Below are 27239 nucleotides of genomic sequence, written 5' to 3'. Positions count from 1 at the left end.
TGGAATGGGTGGACTCACATCTCCCTCTAGTCAAAGATTAATACCTACAATTGGGTGTGTCACATCTCCGTGGAAATATTCTAATCAAGTTCCCAACCTATAGTATTGAATAGGGATTAAAAGAAATGGCTGCCCCCATGAGATGGATTAGGATTAAAACATGGCTTTTCTTTTACATAATCTTTTCAAACCAGGACACTATCTATTTATCTATCTTTTATCTTCGTTTACTTCATTCCAGCTTCCTTTCTCTCTCACTCCTCCTAACTCTCTGACCACCCTCCTCCTATCTTCCCTTCCTCTCCCTGTCAACTTCCTCTCATTGTGTCTTCTTCCCCTATCTGTCCTTTGTTCTTGATCACTACCTTACTGTCACTCTCTCTTCTTTCAGCTCCACCTCCAGTTTCCCTCTGTCTCTCCTTCCCCCGCTCACTGCCTCCCTCTTCCAGGTCTTTGCACTTGAATTACCCTCTGGTTGGCACTTTCCTGCCCTCCCCTTTTGGTGCCTTTTTACTTATATTTCAAGAGTCAGCATAAATGCTACTTGTGAGAAAGCCATCTATTTCCCTTCACAAGATTCAATGCTTTTATATATATAATATCATATTCCCTTTCACTTCTTCCTTCATAGCTCCCAACTCACCTATAATTATGTTGTAAAAATGTATTTTTCAAATTTTTGAATAGGAAGCATAGTCACATAATTTTAAAGTGAGAAAAAAATTTGTAATAGGAAGTTCCCCCATTCTCTCCACTAGTTGGATTCCCAAACAATCCTCCTTATTCCATCCCCAGATCCAGATTATTATTATTTTTAGTTGCTTGTGAGTCTTTCCATAATATCTTTATTTATTTTCAAATAAATATAAATATATTGATTCCCTTTTCATTGTACACAGCATGTAAGGAGATTATACATATACCACTATGCACTACTCTGTTCTTTTCTTTTTTTTGAACACAAAGACTGTTTATTTGGAAGCTGCCTGTTTTTCTTCATCAATACATTTTGTTGGATGATAGCTCACAATTGAAATGGAAAACCATTTGTAGAGACTGCAACTTCATAAAAGAAAAGAAAAAGCACAGTGCTCCAGTACCTGTGAGAGAACCAGAGACCCAAACCACACTTGACTTTACACTTACAAAAATGACTTAAGTCGTAGTTGGGGAACAAGGTGATTTTCACATATGGTATTGGTTTGATTTTACACACCACCCCAAATATTTTAAAAGCATAATTTAGTTTTTGTTTCTTTCATTCTTTAGAAGACATCTTTGGGTTTCTTAAGCATTGTAGGCAATTGATGTATGATTTTAAAGATCAGTGGTAGTGGCTGGTAGACAAGGAGAGGAGATGTCAGGTTATTGTTATTTTTTAAGTTTCAAAGTGAATTAATCTCCTGAGTTCAGATACATGTAGCAGAATACTTAATCATTTAAAATATTTCCCTTAGATTTGCTCCCACCATAAATACATTTCTGATTGTGCTGGAAAGAAGGTCCCACTGGACTTCCAGGGGAAGTCCCTTACCAAGTGTGTCCCTTCACTATAAAGTAGTTAAGCTTGCCTTTTCTGAATGCGGAGACCCACAGTCCCATGTAGACATATACGCACCCCAGCTATCGTAGCTAACTGTTCTGCCTCCTGCATAGACACTGCTGCTATCAAGTAGAGTACTGAGCTTACTCAAGGACCCAGACTCAGATACAGAGAAGGAACTGTAAGCACTTTATGCACTACAAGCACCAATAGCAAAACTTGATCAACCTGCCAGTTTGCTATGGATGCTTTTTTATTGCCTACATGATGAGGAGGTGATCTCTGAGGATGTCTTCTACAAGTGGGTATGCACTATTTTCTTTTTCTTTTTTTTGGGGGGCGGGGGTGCATGGACCGGGAATCAAACCTGAATCTCCCTCATGGAAGGAGAGCATTCTACCACTGAACTACCCGTGCCCCACTACTTTTTAACTTAATACATTTTGGAGACTTTTTCATACCAGTGCATAGCACAACCACATGTTTCTTAAAGCTGCATTTTATTACATTTCATCCTTATTGATGGATATGTCAGTTGAGTGCTGTTTCAAGCAGTGATGAAATAAATCATCTTGAATACACATCAATTCACATATGTGTGAGGTTTATCTACAGGATAAATTTCTGGTTGCTGAATCAAAGCATGTACATTTTTTATGACAAAGATATTGCACTATTGCCCTCAATGTGGGCTATAATATTTGGCAATTCCAGGAACAATAAATAAGAGTAATTCTTTCCCCCACGGGCTCAGAATAATCAAACTTCAGAATTTTGTTCACCTAATATGGGAAAAGTTGCATCAAGTTTATTGTTCCCTTTCTCTACCATACCTTAAAAATCTCCTTCTATTTGGGATTTTTTTTTCTCTTTGTCTAGAAACAAGTGCACTAAGATAAGACATTCTAGATATTTTGCTATTATGCTACGAAATAAATTCCATAGCAGAACCCCATTCAAGCCTTCAATTTTTGAAAATGCATAAGGAAACAATAAACGATTGAATGAATGACTTTTTGGTATTTTAGGGAATTATCATTTAATCTCTTCCAGGAAACTGGAAAGATGAACTTCTAGAAATATATACTAGAACGATCTCTGAAGTGTGTGACCGGGTTGGATTGGAGAGCCACCTGGTGGTGCAAAGATGGAAAAAAAAAATATGTGCAGGGAAAGGCAAAGCAGGCACTGAGTCTAAAATCATACCACGTTAAGGACCCTCCACCTAGAATGATTAGAGTGGGAACTGGTAGGAGACGACTAGGTTGCCTATAGGGTTGTTCTCCCATATCTTATTATCCAAGTCTTACTTTATTTTGCTTATATGCTTGCAAATGAGTGTGTTTATTTTCCCATGGGTTTATTTAACTTACCAACCTGGAAGTAGTTACTCAGAACTGGGAGAAGAAATGCCTAATATGAGGGATGTCAAAACAAAACAAACAAAAATGATGGATGAACTTCTTTAGCCAGGAGTCCAGAGATGGGGCCAGTCATGGCACATGATGCTACAGACCTCCCTCCTCCTTTCTTTTCTTTCTATTCTCTGAGGTGGACTTAGAGTTACTATTGCCCGGAATACACAGCTTCTTCGTTTGTACCAGAAATGGGTTCAGAATTGTCTATGAAGTTACAGTAATTGAGCAAGCCCAGGAGGTTTGTAAAGATTTATGAATGAGTGTAATAACAGAGAACAAATACATAAACTGAAATACGGAAAGCTTTTGCTATCCTGTAATGAGGTAGTAAACAACCCTCAAGTTTCAGTGGCTGTCAACAAGCAGGATTTCTCACTCACAATACAAGTCGGTGACCTGAGGATACCTGTGTCTTTGCTCCATTCCAGAATGGACTGCCTCCGATTACAGAACCAGGGTTGCACATGCTACTCCAACATGAGACATACTCATCTTGGGGCAGAGAGAAAAGCCTTGGAATCTCAATGGAACTCTCAATAGCTCCTAAAGCTTCTGCTCAGTATGAGCATGCATCTCTTTCCCTCATATTTCATGGGGTGAAGTATGTCACATGGTTAAGCCTGATATTGATGGAGATGGCAATACTCTCACTATCACTGTGGCACTTAGACACAGATGTGTACTAAGTGTAAAATGTAATTATTGTCCAAACCATAACAATGCTGAGAATAAAAATGGTTTTAATAATTAAGTCAGGACAATTAAGTATAAACTAGAATTGGCCTGTCAAACTTGGAGATACTGTTACTCTATTATAATCTCTATATAGGGGAAAGGGAAAGGCAATTAAGATTATTTAATTAATCACAAGCTTGAATTCAGAGACACGGTATACCACTTGAAGATCTAATATTGAAGGAAATAGGGGATCACAGGAATGAGGAAAGACCAGGTCAGGTGTACCAGGAAGTTAGATACTAAGCCTTAGGCTGTGCAATCTCTTCTAAAATACAGATCAAGGCTTAGGATAATGAATTAAGAGTAGTTTGAGTTAAATGATGTCTTGGATCTCAAAAAAAAAAATTAGTAGTGGTAAGAAAAAGGAGAGTCTGGGGTTTCATTTCTCGGATCTTAGTGATCGAGTCATATGCTCTGGGTTGCAAAGTAATAGTGGTATTTAATAGAACAAGAGACCTGAAAATCTAACTTTGTTAGTTCAGCATTTGCAAGTCTTCAATGTAAAATCAAGGTATATTCAGTTTTGCATATGGGGGAAATTGGGGAATTTTATGGAGAAAAAAACAGATGGAAGAATCAAAATAAATACAGAACCCAAATCCTATGGGGCTAGACTTTTTTCAGTCAGGAATTAAAAATAAAACAGAGAGATTGTATGATGGTAGACTGATCTACATGGAGTGAAATAGCAGACAAATGCAATGAAAGTTAATTTTACTTCTATTGTTAACATTTAATTTCAATGAAACTAAAGTTCCTTGGCTCAAAAATAGTTTTAAAACACTAAAATAAAAGCAACCTCAAAGCATCTTTTTTAAGTATCATTTATGAGACAAATTACTTTCCAGTAAGAGGATTAAAACAATTTTTAATATAAAATGTAGGAAGAGAATCAGTTATTTAGTGAAATTCTCACCAATTCATACTGTTCAAGAGAAAGGGTGCATATTTTATCAGTAATTCCCTCGACCTTACCTGTTGTCATTGAATGGAGTAAACTGTCATCTCCATGCTGTTGATTCATCAGTTTGGCCCCATTCAGTGAGCAGGCCTAACAAAATAGTGGCTAAGACCCCTTGGGAAAACTTCACCCCTATCCCCCCACTTCTCATTTACTGCTCATTTGGCACATTTAATTGTACTAGTTTCCTATCCTTAAATGTGCCAAGGACTATACGATTTAATTTTTTTCTATCATTCTCTTTTAACAAAAGTTAATTCATGGCAATCAGCAGATTGCCTTCAGTATCACTATATTTATCAAGAAACTATAGAAAAGAGCGCTATTAAGGATTTCTACCTACGAAACAATGAAAATTAGTTCATTATTTATTTAAGGATACTCATTCGTTAAATTGTTGGTATAATGGAAATATGCTGTTCTAAGCACTAGGTGGCAGAATAAGCTAGGAACTTGATGTGTTTTTCCCATGTAGCTGAAATTATTTCAGACATCCCGTTTTATCTAATTCAGATGAAAGGTGCTGAAATAAGTGCACTATTTGCCTTTCCTAACCTAGGTATACGTATGATACGGTGACTACATAAGCAATACTATTGAGAAGAAGTTGAAATGACTAAGCTGTCTTTCATATTCTCAAGACAAACTCCATTCAAAGATAGAGTCCATTTTTAGTAAACATTTGACTTGGTTTCAAGTAAACGTGTTCTCTAAGCAGTTATTTTTTTAAAAAAACACTGTGACTATTCACTACCCAAAGTATTGTGAATGTCGAAGGCTTATTCTCTCCATAGTCTATTCATGGGATCACACAGAAGATGCCCAAATATGTATCACTAATGGATTATAGCTTGACCCTAACTTCATGATATTACCAGAAGAGAGAGGGGATTCCATCTTCTTTCTCCTCTTCTACAGCCACAGACACATTGTTTATGGAAACATAAAGTAGACATCTATCAACCCAAATTAAATTAATTTAAAGGAAATAACATTGGCATATAAAGACTGCATGATAAATTCTATAGTTCATTGAAATCCCCATTATGGTCAAATATGTGAAATTGAGGGGGAAAAAAAAATGCAAAATGAAGATCCAAAATGTCACCTACTAGCCTTATAATTTGATTCATCTGAGACAATGCTAATTTGAGGAAATCAGGATTGAATACCTGTTTTGGCTAATAAATGATGATTTCTATATTCTAACATTTTGTTGGTAATTGTATTCCTAGAACACGATCTAAACTTCCTAGGATACTATTCTTATGAAATAGCTCTCTGTCTCTAAATAGACAACATCTTTTTATGTCACACTTTTGCTAATGCTTTTACAGTTTCTTAGATGTACTTTCCTCTTTTGTTTCTGGCACTGGAAAGCTGCCATTCCTCCATTAAGAAAAAACTTAAATAAAATAAAATCATAAAAGTTAAAAATCTGAGTAATTATATGTGGCAGGGGAAAGAAGTGGTTACATATTTGGAAGGTGAAAGTTCTTTTCTCTATTACACTTTGTAAACATAATTGTTCAAACAATTCCAAGGACTTTCCAGGGTTTTTAAAGCTAAGAAGAGTTTTGTCTAAATAACTTAAAAATTATTTCAAAGCTAGGGAAAAGAAGAAAAGAAGAGCCTGGACTGTTTAAACAAACTATATTTTCTAAAATTAATCTATGTATGTTTGTTTGTATCTACAATATTGGATTTGAAAGGTCTTTAAAAATATAAAACATGTCTTAGTGATTCTGAAGTATAATGATCGCTACTGAATGCCTGGATTGCAATATAATTCTTGTTGAATTGAAAAAAAAACAAAATAAAAAACCTTGCTTATCCATTGTCATGAAGGCACAAAGTCCTATTATTTTTCCTGATCTTGCAATAAAATTGTTGCTCAAGTTTGTTGAGCATTTATTGTATATTTTAATTTTAAGTTCTAGGTTTCAGAGCAGTATCTATTAAATATTTGTGAATCATAAAATTTCTCCAACATTCAATGTTCAACAATGTATTTCCTTACTTTATATCTTTCATTTTCTTCCAATGCAATCACAATTTCTTTTATGGAAAAAAGTCCATATTATTTATTTTAAAAGTGTATATCAATGTGACAAAAAGAAAATTGAAGAAGCAATATTAAATGATGAAATGTTTTATTAAAATATCCAGTAAAATGAGGTAGGGTTTAATTTTTCTGGCACCAAATAAATTTGCTATAGTAAGTAGTTCTAAAAGATTTTTTTAAAAATCTCATATTAGTGCTTGTTACTAAAATTGTGAGAAATAACAGTAAGAATTTCTAGTTTCTACCATGCCAACACCATCTTTATACTCTTAAAGATGTATTTTTTGACAATTTTCTACTGGATCAACGTTTATTAACATATATTTTATAAATCAGTTTAACACTTATTTTTAATCAATTTATTTTCCTAAGTGTCCAGAGAAAATTTTGTATTGAAATATCAGTCTTTTCATATTTAGCTTCTTACAAATCCATTATTATTTCAAGGCTTTTATTTTCTGTCAAGTTTCTCTCCGGAAGATAATGATATGCCACTAATAACAAAATTGCCTCCAGATTTTTAAAATTAGTCCCAGTGAAATCTCACAGATAATTTAGAAAAGTACCTTTATTAAAATTCAATTCCCTCAGTCAATTTCACATGCCAGAAACTTAAACAGGGTAGCTTGTTTTTTCTCCTTCATAGGAAACAGTTAAGTAAGTGCAAAATGTCTTAAAGTATGTAGAAATTTGTTTTTCCCTAAAAATAAAATTGTGAAATATCTAAAATTAATTTTACATTAACATATAAGTTGCAAAAGAAGTGAACAGGAAGGGAAATGAATATTCCCTTCCTGTTCAGTATGTGCAGTATGGAAGAGGGAAAAGTTACACATGGTTTCAAAATCTGGCTCTGTCATTAGCTTGTAACCACATGGCACATATTTGAAAAAGGTAACTGAAATTCAGCTATTTTTTTTTTTTTTGTATTGAGTGCAAGAATATTTACACTGCAGGGAAGATTAAGTTATAAAACAACATAAGCAAATTACATAGCACAGGGATTGCCAAATAGCAGATATTTTTAAAAAAATTCCCAATATCATATTCTTCCTGTTAACCAAATACACAGGTTTAGCCATTTAATATCTGCAACAATCCTATGAGGAAACAAATGTTCTGAGATGATGTCTTCTTTATTTCTAATAACATACAGCCTTTAACCCAGGAGTTTGTGACTTAAAACCCTTATCTCTAATTCCCTCCAATTTACAAGACCTGCATTTTTTTTCTATCCATTCTCTGATTAAGTAACTTAGGTAGCTTTTTCTACTTTTGAGTGTTTGAATTTATAAAATATGAAGATTCAACTTAATTATGATTCTAAAGAATGGGGATGTAGAAAATTTAAAAAAGTGTGTATATTAAAATGTCTGTGCCAATATCATATGTATTTTTTCCATTTGCATTCTAACCATTTATCTAAAATGTGACAGAAATTTTAAGCCCTCTGGCAGTTTGAATTTGGGTTTATCACTGTCCCTACACAGTGAAATCAATTTTCCTCCGAATCCACAGGAGGTTTCCATGCATAACTTAAGTAAGACCTAATGGTAGTTATTTGAGGAAATCAGTTTTATATTTGCTTGGGAATATAGTCCAAACCCAATTTGAACAGATAATACATTATTTAACTTTACTCAATCAAGTCCATTCAATCCATTCAAAAAAGCAAATTTTCCAACATAGATAAACTGAGATCTATAATTCAATGTTTATTTTATTTTTTTAATTTTTAATTTAATATAAGATTAAATTTCCAATAAGTTTAGAAAGTCACTACCAGTAATTAAAACGAACATTTTCCCTAAAGGGCTATACTGCAAGCTATTATAATTTGATTCAGATTTGTTTCTAGGATAAACCAAAATAATTCAGCTGTCAAATAGTTTGCCAACTTTACTGTTAAATCAAATTATTCCAGTTTTCCTGTGGTTAATACTATTTGTAAAACAGTAATATCAGGATATCAGTTTAATATGTCTTGTACACAGGAAAAGATAATTCTTCCTTTCTCAGACATTCAGTTTATTTGTATTTGAAGGATATATTGATTATTTCAATGACAAAAGGAGAGAATTACTGTTTCTTTGGGATTAACAAAGCCTCTTTGCTAAATTCAGCAAAAGTGGTAGTGACATTTATAGAAACATTATGAACTTTCAAACTAAGAACTTCAAAGACATGCAATTGGGTTTGAACATTTTGATAAAAAGTATAAATACAAACCATTTACATTCAGAGATAACAAAAGTTCACAAGATAGATTCAGTCACCTCTCTTGTTTTAAGTGTGGCCTTCATAATCAGTTGATAGAGGCCATGGTATGAGATTGTTCTAGTATTTGTGAACTATAACATTTCATAGATTTATATGCAAGTCATTTCAAGAAAATGGATATTTGCATTAAATTGATCATACACATATGAGTATTGAAAAGCAGAGTCTTTATATGGATAGATTATTAGGAAGCAATAAATTGAAAGAAAGACAGAGAACTAGTTTAATTACCTGGCATGTTTTATGCTATCTTCCTGTTCAAATAGGCACTAATATCTACCCGCCCATTCACAATATTTCACAAAATTTGTTAAAGAGAAAACGGGAAGAAATAATTTGATCAACTTCCACAAACATTTTAAATTTTATAATCTTTTCCTATCATGAAGATTATGCAGATTTTCCTCTTACTTTGATACTAATATGTAAATAATGTCTATAAATATTCTGCATGTTATACTAGAAATTCTTCAAACTTGGAAGGACTTACTAAAGCATGCTTGCTTGTAAAATCTGAAAAGATGACTGTGATATTTACAACTTGCTTAAAATATGCATCTGTGTATTCTCTAGTAACCATTTTGGAAAACATAAGAAAAAATACAACATTCACATCTCATGCAGCAATGAGTATGATGCATATTGCATCTGATACATATACTCCGATTTATTTTAGGAGATGAGATTTGTATCACTGGAAGCCCTCTGAAATTTGTCAAGAGGGAGAAAACAGCTTCTTTTCTTTTAGTAGAACTAGATATTGGCTGCAGGACTGTCCCAATACTATCAGAAAGTATTTAATTAGAGCTCACATATCAGAAAATCAACTAGAAATAAAGCATATATGATGAAATTTTCTTTCTTTCCCCTTCATGAAATCAATAGGTTTAACTTTAGGAGGGAAATGCAGATGTAGTAACAAAGTTTATTGCTTTTACTGGCTTCTGGAAATATCCGAGCCCATTCAATCATGTTTGCTGAAACTTCTCACTCTCAAAATGGTGGTGTAAAGACTATTATTGTAGGGCAGCAGAGGGTGAATGTGGCAGATTGAGTTATGTACCAGAGAAAAGACATATTCGTAATTTTAATCCATTACTGTGGGTGTGGCTCCATTTCTAAATAGAAGCTTTTGAAGATGTAATTTTAAAAGTGTGGACAAGTGCATAAGGACGGGTCTTAATCTTGTTACTGGAGGCCTCATAGAGAAGCCATAGGGAGAAAGCTACTGAAGGAGAAGAAGCACCATGCCATCTGAAACCCAGAAGAGAAAGGACAGGACATCTCCAGGAGATGGGACAGCCAAGGAACCAAAGTCCAAAGACTGCAGGCCAGCTAGAATACTACCCATCCCAGGAGGAAGCAAGTCTTTTTATCTTAGAAACCATGAGACAAAAAGTTCTTATTGTTTAACCTACCCTTTGTTTCATATTTGTTTTCCAGCCTGGAAACTAAGATAGTCACTGATCCACCTTTTAACAAGAAGATAGTTCTAAAAATTGTCTTGACTTTTTGTTTAGCAGATTTGTTACATCTTTACCTACTTCGACAGATCAAGATGTAACCCTGGAGAAGTCATCTCTGAACAATCTCCCTCATTTGAAGAGGGGACACTTTATCCACTCTTAGCTAGAGTCCAGAGGGAGGATAATGTAGGGGAAGTAAGCAGAGAGTCCTCAACACAGAGGTTTTTGTTTTTATTTATTAAAACAAGAAGGGTAGGAGGCAAAGTGAAGTCCCAGGCACATGTCCATATGTTTCCCAATTCTGGATTAACCTCAGAAGATGAGAGAGATATGCAAAATAATTTGAAGTAACACGTTTGTAAATTAGGAAGCTTTAAGACAGGTACGACAAAGTAAACAGATCTTTTGGGCAAAAAAAAGCCCTAAATTTAACTTTCCTAGTTTGTCCCCAATTCATGACAGAGACAATGAGCTGAGGATCTGGGCTTGGTTTATTACATTCTCTAGCACAGCAAGAAAGCCAGAGTACATTTGGAAAGTGTGGCAGACACTCACTTATGTGTGAATAGACTAGTGATAACTCCTGTACACCTGCTTAGAAAATAAGGCATATGTGAAAACTGATTCTCAAAAATGAAATTGGAAAGACATTTTTTCTGTACAGTCCATGAAAATAATTTTCTGAATATGACGATTCACATTGGTTCTCAGTTGTTTGGCTGATGATTGGGTAGAAAATTAGATTATATGGATCTTTCTTTCTATCCTAATATGTGACTGTTATGTTCAATCAATTATATTTTACAGCAGATTAACAAAAACATATAAAAGCATTCTGGTCATGTATTAAAACAAATGAGTAGTAATAAATCAGTTTCGCACAGTCACAAGGCTCATTTGTTTACTATTTAGTAACTAAAGATTATATTAACCTGACATCTGTTTCCCTTTCTTCTTTGTTTGCTTCTTTTCACTCATTTACACTGCAGAAAATGCTTTCTGGGGTATCATACCACATTTTATTTTCATATCATTGCATTGAGATTTGTATTAAACAAATCCAGGTGAAGATGCATTAATCCATGTTCTTGACAACTGAATTTTCTTCATCTACATTTTTCACTGTTGAGAATACCTTTTCCTGCTTTCATATCCCTTTAGGTAGATGGAAAAATCAATATTCATATGCAAATAATGTGATTTAATCAAAATATTGCGCATTCAAACATTGAAACTGCTTTGGTTATTACAGCAAGGCTGCTATATCTTTCCGTCTCACCACTTACAATCTTTCATGTTTTAAATGGAACTTTGAGACTCAAAGATTAGTACTTACTAGTCCCCATGCAATGTCTGAAACAACTGGAATAGATATTGCCTGTAGAAATAAATGAGGATCCTGATCCTAGATAGCTTCATATATTAAAAGAAGAGACTTCAAATGATGCTCATTTATAAGAATATAATTTAAAAGTTAGTTTTAAAAAAAGGCCTCACATTTCACCTGGGATTGAATTCAATGTCTTTTGGAAATATTGTTAGTGATACAGTAAAATGCCTAACCTGCAGAAACTGGAGAAAATATTTTGATATCATTTACAACAAACTCAACCATTTTCTCAAATATTCCATTAAAACAATTGAGATAAGCCTTCTTTACAATTAGGAACCTATATATATAATGCTTCCAATATGCATAATTAAGTATATGAAATTTTTCTGCAATATATACTTGAACTCAATGACAGTAATGTCAATTTCAGAACAGTTTAAAGTAGTGAAAAATCATTTAATTGAAATATAATAAGTATTTTGAAATATTTCAGTATCAAACTTTTAAAAGGTTAATCTTTGATTCACCTGTTTGTTTTTGCACTTGTGTTTCTTTTTGCACTCCTAGAGGCTTTCTACCATTTTAAGGTATAACAGGGCAAGAGACAGAGACTTTAAGAATCTCACCTACTTTTACCAACCTAACTAGAGAGTGGTATTTATTGCTATGAAGGTAAAAATATCACATCGTAAAAAAATTACTTTGCCAAAAATAAGGTATTTTCTAATACATAATTATAGGCTATTTCTAAAACACAACTATTTCAATATAATATGTTTTTATTGTAGATGTTCTCATGGCAATGACAGCTTTTCTTCTAATTCTATACTCTTTCCTAGGTGTTCATATCAAAAGGTACCTGTAAATAATGAGCCTCAAATGTAATTTATCAGCCTATAGTTCTCTTCTTAGTTCCAAAGGTATTTTTTTTTCCTCAATCGCCTGACACAGCTGGCTGGATTCTACATACTAAACTAATGTACCCACAACCAAACATGTGGTCCTCTGCCAAAACATTCATCAAGAGAATGTTATCACCATCTATCCTGTAGCACATGTGGAAACTTTCAAGTCATCCTATCATTTTCTTCTTCATCACCCCTCATATCTAACCATAACCACATCTTGTCGATTTTGAGTCCTAAGCACCTTCCAAGTCCATCCACTTTTTAAAAACCCTGTCATGAGCACTCTGGTCAAAACTTTTGCATAGCTATTGCTTCCTAGCTGACTTGGCATCTGCTTGCTTCTCATGATGCATTGCTTACTGAGCAGTCAGAAGGGTCTTTTCAAATTGCAAATGTTTACCTTACACTCATCCCCATATTATGACCACACAAACACACATATACTTCACTGATTTCTCATTGTGCTTAGAATAAAAACAAAAATTCTTTACATGATCTACAGGGCCCCACAAGAACTGTCCACAAACACTCTCTAGCTTCATCTTGTAGGATGGAGACTGTTCTTTTATGCTCAGCCACACCAAGAAACTTTCTGTTCCTTAAATACATCATTCTTTCTCAAGTTAAATGCTGCCTGTGTATGTTGCTTCTTTTGTCTGAAATTCTTTCACCAGCACTCATGCAAAAGATTTTTTTCATTCTTAAGTTTCAACTTCATTTCACTTCTAATATCGTTTGTATCTTTTGTTCTCCACTTGCAAATCATTTAATTTCTAGTATTTATCATACCTCTATTTGACATCAATCCATGTCATATAGAAACCAAGTCTGTGTTCATACTTGGTGCTTAAAATATATATTGAATGAAATTAATGAAATATTATTTAGCAGCTGAGTGCCTTTGCACATAGAATTATAATTGAATTGAAATAGTGCGATATTTTTCTGTCTTAGCATTTAAAAACACATTCCAAATATAAAGTTAAGACATGGCACTAGAAACTGTAGGAAACTTAAAAAAATGATCCATGACTTCTTTGGTGAAGTTTGGATGGGAATTTTATATTAAATCTGCTATTTGCTATAAGGATGGCATATTGCATCAGGAAAATCAACCCCCAATCTTGAAATCTCAATTATGCCATAGGTTTAAAATCAAATAAAAAAAGTTATCTAGGAAAGATTGAAGTAAGTGTCAGATAAGTAGTACAGACAATAAGAACAGGAGAATTAAGAGGGAGGAGAGATCATTAGAGATTGGGAATCAGCCATGCAGGAGAGTGAATTAGTTTTACATTTGAAATATCAAGATGCTTAACCTGGCATCAGACTTTTAGGCAAGGTGGAGAGCGTGTGAAATAGAGGGTCTGTCCAGAGCAAACATAAAGTGATGTTGGCTAGGTATGAAATGGAATCTGAATGATAGAATTTTGTTCCAGAGCTAATGATAGCTTTTTCAGGAAATATGCATTTAGAAAGTGCTAAATTAGAAGACAGACATGAGGGTATTTTAATGACTCAGGGTGAAAGGATTGGCATTAGGGCTTGGCAGTAGGAATGAAGAGGAGATAAATGGAAGAGATTAAAACCAACAAGAAAGGGAGTATGACACTTACTTCTCCCTTGACAAACAAGTTGTTGCCAAAGTTTTAGACTCTATATATTTTTAAAGATATGTAAGGGTCAAAAAAAATATATGAGCCATACAACAAGGGTGTGGCCTGAGTTACTGGGATCCTGCTGTGAACTGTCAACAAAGCACTCAGTGGAAGTCACCAATTGCTTTTCAGTGTCACACAATGAGTTTGAAGATGAGGTTGCTGTTGACATGGAATTTACTAAGAACATGGATGATTTGCACTAGAAAGTCTCTCCAAATGAGCTCACCCACGGCTGGAATGCTGCAGGCCATGCCATCACAGAGCACTCCATGCTGATTCATGAGTACTACAGCTGGGATGCCAAAACCAGTCACCTCAGTGTGGACAGGAGTCTCCAGAACGGTCACATGAGCCTGCCTGTATCAGTGCTTTAATGGGCGTTCCTAAGAGGGCCACGGGGCTGATGTTCACACTTCTGACAGTGAGATATTCATATTATGATGCTTTACACACTGAAGTTGACCTGACCATGAAGAACTGTTTTAGCTTCAACTGGGTTATTGGATACTCAGGTGATTTACAGCAAGTAAGAGGAGCATCAGCTCATATCCAGGATACCCTTAGCACAGTGTGTTGCAATATGCAATGGATGTACTGTATGGAAAGATGTCAGCTGTTAATACTGTGGGCATCTTCTTGATGAGTCTGGTTAACCAAGTACCCAAAATGGTTCCTGATGACTTTGAGAACACACTCAACAGCAACATCAGTGACCTGTTGATGGTGACCTACCTGGCCAATCTCATGCAGTCACAGATGGCCCTCATTGAGAAACCTGTAAACTTGTGACTGGGCCCCAAGCAGCACCTGCGGCAATCTGGGTCCCAGCCTTAGGACTCATAATGGAGTGAAGGAGAAATGGTTTCTTTGTGTGGTCTTGAGGCACATCGAGTCATTCAACTGATTGTGACTAAATAAACATAGCCTACCTTCTGTTAAAACAAAAGAAAGATTTATTTTCTTTACATGCATCCACAAGGATGGCAATTATTTAAAACATGGAAAATGAAAAGCAGTAGAAAGGATGAAGAGAAACTTGAACTTTGGTGCATTGTTGTGGGAATATAAAATGGGGCAGGACTGTGGAAAGCAATATGGTGGTTCCATAAAAAGCTAAATATAGAATTACATATCACTAGGGAATTCTACTTCTAGGTATATTCCCAAAGAAAGTGAAGCAGTGTCTCAAAGAGATACTTGCATACCAGTGTTAATAGTAGCATTATTCACAATAGCCAAATGATGAAAACAGCATAATGTCCACCAAAAATGAATAGAAAAACAAAATATGGTACATATATAACATAGAATACTATTTGGCCATAAGAATGTAATTATGGAACATGCTACAACATGGAAGAAACTTGAATACATTATGCTTAGGGAATTAAGAAGGCACATATAGACAAATAATGCGTGAAATCATTTATAAGAGAAAATTAACAGCAAATTCACAGAGATAGAAAGTAGGTTAGAGGTTACCAGGGGATGGGGTAGAATGTTTGTTTGAAAAAATAAAAGAAATAATAGAAAGATACATCCAATTCTTGATGTATTTAAAAATGGCTTTGCATATAAATAGAATTGTCTAATAACTGTCTTAGTAAGCAATGGAAAAAATAAGCATAACACTTGGTCAATTCGGTTAGAAGTGACTGTGTTACTAAATATAAAAAGTCAGTCTGAATCCAGAATTTCTCAAAGTACAGAATTGGTAAAGAGGCAAGAACACCACTTAATGCATACTTAAACCACAATATTTTCTCACACATTTCACAAACATATTCAAATACAAACACACATCTATGGTCTTCTCAACTATTGGAATCCCTGACTTTCAAATCTTCTGTGGGTTCAGAGATAGACAGAGAAGGGAAGCAATAATCAGCTCAGAAAAGAGCTGCTTCCCTAGTGGCAGCCTCAAATGTTTTCCTCAACTCAGAACTTACTTCACTCTATTTTCCTATACTGCTAGAAATTCTATGATTTATGTTTGGATTAATCTTTTCAAAATCTGTTATGTTTAGGGGACTATCAATCTGTCATCTTCTTTAATAGTGAAATTAATCAGAGTTCTATTTTTTCTTATCTCTTAATTAAGTACTTTAGAGAGGGCTTGGATTGTCTAATCAGAAGTAAGAGGAAGGATTTTCTCGTAGTATAGAAGATTTCTGGTGCTTGGGTAGGCCTGGGCTATGAAGGGGATATATAGAGGAGCAATTTGACATTGCAGAAGGAGCAGAAAAGGAAAGGAAAGGAAGCAAATAAAGTTAAATTGTTTATTTAGCACTGGAATAGTAATTTTTCCTTCTGAAAATTTAAAGTATCTTCTATATTATTAATTATTTAGTGCCTACTAATAATTTTAAAAAGAATTATCTTCTTTTTAAAAACTTTAAAAACTTTTTTAAAAAAACTTTTCTTTTTCTTTTATCACTATTTCACTTTTCACATAATTTCTAATTCAGTATGATGGTTTAGTAGAATAAGCTCTATTTAATTGTTTTTTACTTTAATATTCTCTTATACTTAGTCAACAGCTGAAATGATATCAAATCACTAATATATACTTTATTTTGGGGAGTAAAATTCATACTACTCTCTTTGAACTGGAGCGCTACAGTTGACTGGTAGTCAACTACCAGTCAATTCTGGTAGAATTGGGTCAATTCTGACCTTCTTTGGTCCCCCCTAAGCATGATGCTGAAGATATAGTAGGCCCTCAATACATATCAGCTTCATTGAATTGAAAATATGTTGCCTCTGGTCCTAATTATTAATCTTTTTTTAAAAAGTAATTTGCAAGCTCTTTTTGAAATATAGAAATGTCTTTTAGATATTTGGATCCTACCTTCATGTTCTTTCCCTTATTAAAGCTTCAGAACAAGGTGTGGCAGAGACATTTCTATTGTGTCAACTTTCCCATTGTGATAGCAGAAAGACCTCCCTAGCCTACTTCCTGGATCCTGTAAATATATCTGCAAAGGGGAATTACGGTAGCAGGTAGAATTAAGGGGAAATTATCTTGGATTATCTGGGTGAGTCCAATGTAATCATGAAGGTCCTCAAAAGTGTAAGATGGAGGCAGAAGAGTAAATGACACAGTTATTCTACTTGAGAATGACTCAACAGACTATTGTTGGATTTGAAGATGAGGGGTGGGGGCACTAGGATGTGGGCAGCTTCTAAATTGGAAAAGGCAAGAAAACAGATTATTTACTAGAGCTTCCATAAAGGAATGCAGTTCCCCTGACACCTTGATTTTAGCACTGTTAGAAGTATGTCAGTCTTCTGACCTACAGAACTGTAAAGTTATAAATTTGTGCTACTTTAAGCCATTTTGTTTTTGGTAATTCATTACAGCAGGAGTAAAATACTACTAAACCCATCATCTCTGTGGAGAGCATAAAGGAATTCTAATATCTTCTATAATTGAAACTATCTAGCATTTCCTAGATGTTACTGGTTTTCTCTCTGGTTAAGTATTTACGTGGGTCTAGCAGAAAGTGCTCCATTTCCCAGCAAATATCAGTAAGCCCAGTTCTTCTGTGTATATGTTACATCAGTCTTCAGAGTGAGCCTTAAATCTCTAAAACTCTGTTTTAAAGAAGGGAAGATTACATGTAACTTCTTTGTGCTTTCTCTAAAGTAGAAAATAATCTTAGGATGGTGATTTTTTTGGATGGTTCTCAAAAGAGCTAAATGTACAGTACATTTGAGAATCAGTCCTCAGCCTTGGGGGTTGTTGCTCCCTCATTAAACAGTCCATCCATCTATTGTCTGATTTATTAAGGCTATTTTAAAAATTAAGCCTTCTAGATTTCCTGTCTACAAATAGAATTTGAATCCAATCCTGCAGGCACTCACCTGACCTCCCCTTGAACTTCCACCAGGGGCTTGTTATTCTGTCTGCATTAGACCCCTCAGCCCTGCATACTGATGACTGCAGCTTTACCTCTGACATAGAGGTTAGTCAGTTCTCTGCTTGTTTTGCCTTCTGGTTCTAATGATTCATTGCAGTTCTTTTTTCTTTTCTTTTCTTTTCTTTTTTTTTATCTTTTTCCCTATAGATTAGAATAAAGATAAAATAAAGATAAAGCATCTTTTACAGTATCTCTCCTAGATAACACCTCGGTAGACTAACTCTCAAATCCTCTACACTGAGAACTCCATCACTATTTTCCTGAATCAAGAAAGTTAGTAAAGATTTATCTGGGTGAGTCTTTCATTTTTACAATCAGAATATTTAGAGATACACTTTCAACAATCACAAACTTAGTGATTCAGAGGAATCTAATTGATATCCATTTTAGGAATACTGCAGAGTTGATGCAAATTAATTGGAGCATATTTTTAAGAGAGCTTCAATAAAACAATGCTATTGTTGAGCTTTGTGACAGATTCTTCACAATGGGCTGCAAATATCCCTCTCATAAAAGTGTGTACCTGAAGCAACACTATAATTCAGTGTGAGCTACAGAGTTCATAGGGAAGCGGCAGGAAACTGTGGTACTTCCCCTTCCCTAAATGTTTGGTAAAGTAATGAATATGTGGCAAATACTGTTGGTAGTCTATGCAGTAGTCTTTCCCCACTCCTCTTTTCCTGATGCTGGAGCTTTTGTTTTATGGTAATGATTGGAATTTCCAGCTATTTGCTTTCCTAATGTCTTTTGCAGCCATGTGACAGGCATGATGCCTTCCTAACCAGTGGGATTTTAGGGCATCTGTGCTGAAGACTTCTCAGAAAGAGTTTTCCCTTTAATTAAAGAGATTCAGGTGATTTACAATTTGCCCTTCCTTCCTGTATTTGAATGCTGGCATGTGAGGATGTGATGTTTGGCACTGTAGCAGCCATTTGTGACCATGAGGGAAAGTCATGAGAATAGAGAGGCAGATCCTGAGTCTTTAATTTCCACCTTTCTCAGTAGCACTTCTATTTACCATTTTGGGAGTGTTTTTCCAGGTTTTTTTCCTCTACATTTGTATGACTATATTATATATGCACAAATATTTTAAAATATAATGAGATTTATAATACCTGATATTCTCTGGTTTTCTGCCTTGCTTTTCCCATTAACAATATATATACAGATGAGCTAGCCATGTATATACACAAACACATGTACATGTGCCCTTTTTCATACTTTTAAAAACTGCTACATCATATTTCAGAATAATTTGTACACATATAATTTTTCTAGTACAGATGAGTGCATTTAGTATATCTTTTCTCTGAGAATTGTTCTGAGAATGCTTCCCACATTTAGGACACATATCCCAGAGATCTTTCCAAATTTATCTGTATATACATATAGATGAGTATTTATACTATGTACTCATTTGGACAAACATAGATACAAATACATAAATACTGTACTCTAGTCTGCTTCAAATCCTGTTAATCTATTTGTCTATTCTAGTGCAAGTGCTATGGATTATAGCTGTACAGAGTTTTGGAACACACAAGTTCAATCTCAATGTTTTTCTTCTGACAATAAATTGGTGATTTCTGCATTTTTTCATCCAGATAGATTAGAGAATTTTCTTGTTATATTTCATTGAAAAATTCTGTTTGAACCTCAATTTGGATTATGTCAAATTTATGTGTTTACTTATAAAATGTAAATATTTTAAGCTCATAAGTGAGTTTAGAAGTTATGAAGAATTTCAGAACACCATTTGTAATTTGATAACATCTTACTGATTAAACAAGTACAGTTAAATCTGAAATCAATAATAGCGCTGCTCTGAGAAACAATTCTAAGAATTATCAACCCTGACGCAAAATTTTCTCAGTTGATGAAAATGACTAATCTTTGCTGCAGTCTTAAGATACGTAACTAGCTATGATGACGATCCAAAATAGTGGAAAGAATACAAGACTTGAAATCAGCCTACCAACTTCAAAATTGGCTTTGTAGTTAACTCGTTTTGTGACCTCAGACAATATATTTAAAAATGTTGTCCTTTTTTTCTGAATAATATGTCCAATTTCAGAGGGTCACCAAGTGATTAGCAAACTAATGTACTTAAGCACCTGACAATTAAGAATGCAGTCAATAAATAAATATTTAATATTAAAAATAACATTAAATTGTAAAGGACAAAAGTAGCCATTTACTTCAGTGGTGTTTAAATTTTCTTTCGTTTTATCTAAATAGAATAAATTTATTAAATCTCTTTTATGAACTCTCATCATAACCAAATAATGAATAGAAGACAAAGTTAAGTCTGTTATGTAATTTTAGATAACATTCTTAAATCCATGCTTGACAGTGTTTGAATTTAGGTGATAGTTAACAATTTTGCCACCAAAAAGAGTTAATACAGATTTAACGTTATCTGTCTAACTCATAAGATAAGAGCAACATAATGACCAAGAGTCTCTGGTTCACTTTCCAAAGAATCAATTTGCTTGGAGGATGTAAAAACTTGAGGCAGTGAAGAACACGTCCCTAAACCCACTGCAAGGAGATTTTAAAATAATATTATTTTGAGTGTTAAAAATGAGATTTTTATATTTGCAAAATATAGGACACATTATAATTGATGCTATCATAAATATGCATGCCAAAAGTTACTGAGTTGTGTTGGCTGTGCTTAACTTAGGCAGTTGCCTCCATGTTTCTAAAATATCCACTGTTAGTACATGCATAACGTACATTATTGACCTTGGTACATCAATGTTAGCAAGGCTAGACACTGTACTAACCTCTCTCATTAATATTAGCCCTTTTATAATTCTGGGGATTGCTTCCTGTTTTGTTTACTTTTTCCTTTTGTTTGGTTATTGTACTTCATTGTTTTGGAAATTAGTGTCCCAGTGCTAAAAAGCTTTGTACCTCCTATATGCCTAAAACTTATTAGTAATGTTTTCTTTTAGAGTTGTATGTAAATGCCATGTTAAATTTTATTTTTTTTAATCTGTTTAATCAGGAACAAGGGAATTAGCCAGCTGTTTGAAACTCATGTTAAGATGTAATTAAACATCTGATTGAATTTCTGTGCATTTCAAATAGCAGAGACAAATGTCTGTACACAAGTCAAACCACACTGAGAATAAAATTGTCCCCACCAGATGACAATGGTGGGATGGTGGTGACAGACGTGCTCCAACATTCTGTGTCAGAGATAGCTTTCCTCAAAACAAACGCAAAAGCAAAAGCAAAAGAAATTCCATAGACTGGGAACCAATTTAGCATCACATGTAAACCCTGGCAATCAAATTCCTTACCAATAAGAACATCTTTTCTTTAGAGCTGATTACCAAAGGATTTTCTATTGTGCAATCTTTTCAAAGGACTGTTTAAAGTTTTGCTAATTTTATAAAATGTACTATCAGAAATTTTACTATTGATACATGCCTCTGTACTTCTTGCACTTGAGAGTAGATATTTGGAAACATGCAAATAAGCAGTTAGCATATATATATAATAGTTTTTTTAGGAAGGATACATGGTGTGTGTTTGTTTAGATTTTTATATGAATAGATTTTTTCCAGAACAATTATATAACAACTAATTTGATTTGCTGCCTTTTGCTATTGCCTCAGTATTTCCTGATTTAAAAGTATATATTTTCAGGGATGCATATGAAAACATGAAAATAAAATATTCATTCTAACATTATTATAATACTAATATTAAATATTTGCTTAATTTTATGCTTGGAAAAGTCAGAGCTGCTTAATTATTTGATCATTTGCAACTTGGAAAAAATTTAAGACATATCTTTGAGCTTTACATTAGGATTTGTATGCAGGTCAGACTATTAATCCTTTTCACTCAATATCACATGGTGGATAATTTTTCATGCTTAAGAAGAAGATAAAATTCTCCATAACACACATGCCCAGTCGTGCAGTGAAGTTTTATTTCCTGTACTTCCGCAGAGTAAGAAGTGTATATTAATCATTATGTTTGAGTTTATGATGTACACTAATACCCAGAGGAATTCTGCAAAGATCCAAAGATTAATTTCACACGTGGCACCAAGTTGGACTTGAATCTAGGCTTTGAAACTTGTAATAATTCTTTCACTAATATGATTATATTGCATAAGTCCACAGAGGTGTGTAATTCTAGTACACAAGTCAACACTATTCAATAAGTTCCAGAAATGCTATATATCAGAGCCTTGAAACTGGTTTTTCAAAATCTAAGATTATATGAATAGATAAAAGTTATAACACAGCAGTTCAAAAAAATTCCTATCTAACATTTGGATAGTTCCTATCCTAAAAGTTTGACAATTTTCTTTAACATTTTTTCATAAAATGTGATTTAACTTTTAGACCAGAATTTATGTTCACTGATTATAAGTGAAACAGTTTTCTAAAGAATATCATACTGGTTCAGTTGATAAACTATACATTAACTGAAATTATTTTTTAGACTTACTGATTTGCACTCAAACCATAGTAGAAGAGAATGGTTTCCAGGGTCTTTCATATATTTTGATCACTTTGTGTTTAGGTATCCAATTCTATACTTGCAGAATTAACCCAGGCACAAATCTAGTTTAAGTACATGTCAGCATGACTTCCAGAGATATTAGGCAATGTCACTACTCTAGTTATCCTAGTTCCTTAACAATAAATCACATAAGTTCTCGGACCCTGTTAGTTGGTCTTGAACCAGGTTGACCTGGGGTGTCTGAGGACTGTCCTCCTGACCAAGAGTCATCTCCTGAACTCTGCAGTCATGTTCCATATTAGATTTCTTCAAATGTTTTTTATCTCAATAGCTGTCAGTAAGGACCCCAGAAACAGTTTACATTCAGCTGGCAAGGCCAGCAGTATACCTTCACTGTCCTACCTCAGGGGTACATCAGCTCTCCATCCCTATGTCATAATCTTGTACACAGGGACCTTGATCATTTCTCCCTGCCACAAGACATCACACTGGTCTATTATATTGATGTACTGGACCTAGTGAGCAAGAAGTAGCAACTACTCTATACTTATTGGTAAGGCATTTTGTGTGTCAGTGATGGAAGATAAATCCAATAAAAATATAGGGGCCCTCCCTCAGTGAAATAGCTAGGGATCCAGTGGTGTGGAAGATGTCGAGATATCTTTTTTAAGATGAAGGATAAGCTATTACATCAGGTCTCTCTTATGACCAAAAAGGAGGCACAACACCTAGTTGGCTTCTTTGGATTCTTTGGAGACAACATATTCATCATTGGGATGTGCTACTCTGGTGCATTTATTGAGTGATCAACAAAGCTGCTAGTTCTGAGTGGGAACTGGAAAAAGAGGAGGTTCTGTGACAAGTCTAGGCAGCTGTGCAAGCTGCTTTGCCACTTGGGCCATATGATCCTGCAGATCCAAAGGTGCTGGAAGCGTTAGTGGCAATTAAGTGTCCGTGGCAAAGAAATTAAAAATTAAAAAAAAATAAAAAAATGTCAGTGGTAGAGTTGCTGTCTGATGCTTTTGGCAGGCCCTTATAGGAGAATCACAATGTAGACCCTTAGAATTTTGGAGCAAAGCCTTACCATCCTCTGGAGATAACTATTCTTCTTTTGAGAAATAGCTTTTAGCTTGCTATTGGGCATTAGTAGAGACTGAACCCTTAACCAGGGGCCACCAAGTTACCATGAGACCTGAGTTGCCTATCATAAGCTGGGTGCTGTCTGACAACACCAAGCCATAAAAAGTTGGGCATGAACAGCAGCACTCCCTCTTAAAATGGAAATGGTACATAAGAGACAGAATATGAGCAGGTCCTGAAGGTACAAGTAAGTTATATGAGAAAGTGGCCTAGATGCCCATGGCCCCCACTCCTGCCTCCTTACATTCTCTTTCCAAGACCAGTGCTATGGCCTCTTGAGGAGTTCCTTACAGTCAGTTGACTGAAGAAGAGAAAACTTGGGCCTAGTTTACAGATGGTTCTGCAAGATATACAGGTACCACCTGTATGTGGACAGCTGTAATACTACAACTCCTTTCTGGGATGTCCTTAAAGGATCCTGGCAAGGGTAAATCTTCCACTGGGCAGAACTACAAACAGTGGGCATGGTTATTTATTTTGCTTGGAAGGAAAACTGGCCAGAGATACATTTGTATACTGACTCATGGGCTGTTGCTAAGGGTTTGACTGGATAGTCAGGGACTTGGAAAGAACATGATTGGAAAACTGGTGACAAAGTCATCTGGGGAAGAGGTATGTGGACAGACCTTTCTGAATGGAAAAAAACATGATGATTTTTGTGTCCCACATGAATACTCACCAGTGGGTGACTTTAGCAGAGGAATGTTTTAATAATCAAGTGGATAACATGATCCATCCCATGGATACAAGTCATCATTTTTCCTCAGCCACTCCTATCATTGTCCAGTGTCCTCATGAACAAAGTGAGCATTTTAGGGATGGAGGTTATATATCAGCTCAACAACATGGATTTCCACTCACCAAGGCCAACCTGGCTATGGCCACTGCTGAATGTTCAATATGCCAACAGCAGAGATCCACACTCAGTCCCTTATATGTCATCATTCTCTGAGATGATCAGCCTGCTACGTGGTGGTAGGTTGATGACATTGGACCACTTCCATAATGGAACAATTCCATTGTTCTAATTGGAATAGACACATACTCCAGATATGGGTTTGTATTCCCCGCACACAATACTTCCACAAATGCTACCATCAACGGACTTATGGAATGCCTTATCCACCAACATGGTATTCCACACAGATTGTTTCTGATCAAGGAACCCACTTCATGGCACATGAAGTGCAGGAATGGGCACATGCTCATGGAATTTTCTGGTCTTACCATGTTTCCTATCATCCAGAGGCAGCTTGGTTGATAGAATGGTGGAAAGGCTTTTATTTTTGCATGGGTAGGCACTGGGAATTGAACTTGGATCTCCGGCATGGCAGGCAAGAACTCTGCCTGCTGAGCCACCATGGTCCACCCTGGAATGGCTTTTGAAGACCCAATAACAGTGCCAGTTGAGTGGCAATATCATGCAGGGCTGGGACAGTGTTCTTTAGCAGGCTGTGTATGTTCTGAATCTCTGTACACTCTATTGTGCCATGCCTTCCATAGCCAGGGTTCATGGGTTCAGGAATCGAGGGGTGGAAGAGGGAGTAGCACCATTCACTAGTACACCTAGTGATCCACTAGGAAAATTTTTGCTTCATTTCCCTGAAACCTTAAGCTCTGCTAATCTACATGTCTTAGTTCAAAAAGGAGGAGTGCTCCTACCAGGATACACAACAATAATTCCATTGAACTGGAAGTTAAGACTACCACCTGTCCACTTTGGACTTCTCATGTCCCTGAATCAAGAGGCAAGGGAGGGGATAGCTGTACTGCCTGGGATGGATTCATCCTGATTATCAAGGGGAAATAGGACTGCAACTACACAAAGGAGGTAAAGACAAGTTTTCCAAGAGTACAGGAGATCCTCAGAGAGATCAAAAGCTGCACACCAGGTACCACGCAATGTACTGACTTGCTCAAGCAATGATTCCACATCTGGAACAGCAGCTGCAACTGGAGTCATCACCTGGTTAAATTTACAATAACCCACTGTTATCCTTTAAGACTCATCAATTTGCTGCACAGGCCAAATAGGAGAATTGAAAGGAGATGTGGTGGGAATTCTACAACCTTCAAGTCCTTAAGAGTGGCACTAATCTCTGTAATCCCTCTGGGACTCCCATATTCCTTCTGATTCACTATTATGCTAGGTAGGGGTAGTTCTAGTGGCTCCCAATTGTCCTTTCCTACCATAATAGTCCTCACTCCATGAGTCAGAGAACCAGTGCAGGGACTCTGCCAGTTGCTGAGTCTGCCAATTCCAATTATGTATTCTGGAACTGGGGAAATGACCAGAGAATGGGACACACTGGACCTACTGTGAGATGGACCTGAGCTAAAACTCTATTGAACACCTGTCCTCCATAAGCCCCTACTCTGAGACTAGTGGACAAGAGAGATGTTTTGGGTCTCCTGGAATTAGTGTCACTTCTAAGCCAGTGTCTAATAATCCTCCAAATAGCTAATCATTTCCTTTTCCCCAACACACAGTCACCCAGGGAAAAGGCCCTAGGTCTCATTGGGGAAGACTGGGAGGAAGGTTAACAGTGAAAATTTTGGGCAGTGTGGTAGCAGGGTCCTTCTCCAAGGGCACCCAGCCCTCCCCTCCTTCACGGGGCTCTGGGTCTGTAAACTGTCTCAGGTCTGGAAATCGATTAAGGGGCTGTAACTCTCTATTGTTGTAATTCAAGTTAGAGTTCTGTTCACTTGACCTAGAATTCTTTAATGCATAGCTCTTTGGGTTCAAAAGTGTTTAAATGATTATTATCACAAGTTTTCAAAATTTATATATTATTACATTTAAATAACAATGCAAATGAGCATTTATATTACATTTATTCTTTAGACTTAATGGATGCATCTATTGAGTACAATTCTGGCAACTAAAGACATTGTTTTCCATTGTAAATCCTAGTATCAATAAAATTCTAAAATAACCTCAACTTCATTGGTTATAAAAATACATAAGTGCCTACTTGTACATTGTTAGTGGAAAGATAAAATATTATAGCCACTGTGGAAAATAATTTGGTGATACCTCAGAAAGTTAGTGTTAAAATTAACATACAACTGGCTAATCCCACTTATAGGCAAATACCCAAAAACATTCAATGTAAGGACTCAGACAGATATTTGCACTCTAATGTTTATAGCAGAATTACTCAGAATTGTCAACTAATAGAAGCAACCCAAATGTTCATCAACAGATTCATGGATAAAATGTGGCAGAAACAAAATGGAATATTATTTAGTTGTAAAAAGGAATGAAGTTCTGATACATGGCACAACACAGATGAAACTTGAGGACATTTT

At 35.3% G+C, this 27239-nt stretch overlaps 1 long non-coding RNA gene and 1 pseudogene across 1 annotated transcript in view; one reads left to right on the top strand and one right to left on the bottom strand.

Annotated features, from left to right (window-relative positions):
- The window catches only part of LOC143648523 (uncharacterized), a 648490-nt gene that overhangs the window by 393126 nt on the left and 228125 nt on the right, over nucleotides 1–27239 (bottom strand). The gene's annotated exons all lie outside the window — the stretch shown is intronic.
- On the top strand, nucleotides 14409–15162 carry LOC143648861 (eukaryotic translation initiation factor 3 subunit F pseudogene; annotated as a pseudogene).

The sequence above is a fragment of the Tamandua tetradactyla genome, chromosome 10 (genome assembly GCF_023851605.1).
Source record: "Tamandua tetradactyla isolate mTamTet1 chromosome 10, mTamTet1.pri, whole genome shotgun sequence".
In the NCBI taxonomy this organism is placed as follows: Eukaryota; Metazoa; Chordata; class Mammalia; order Pilosa; family Myrmecophagidae; genus Tamandua; species Tamandua tetradactyla.
This window is presented reverse-complemented; position numbering and strand designations above follow the sequence as displayed.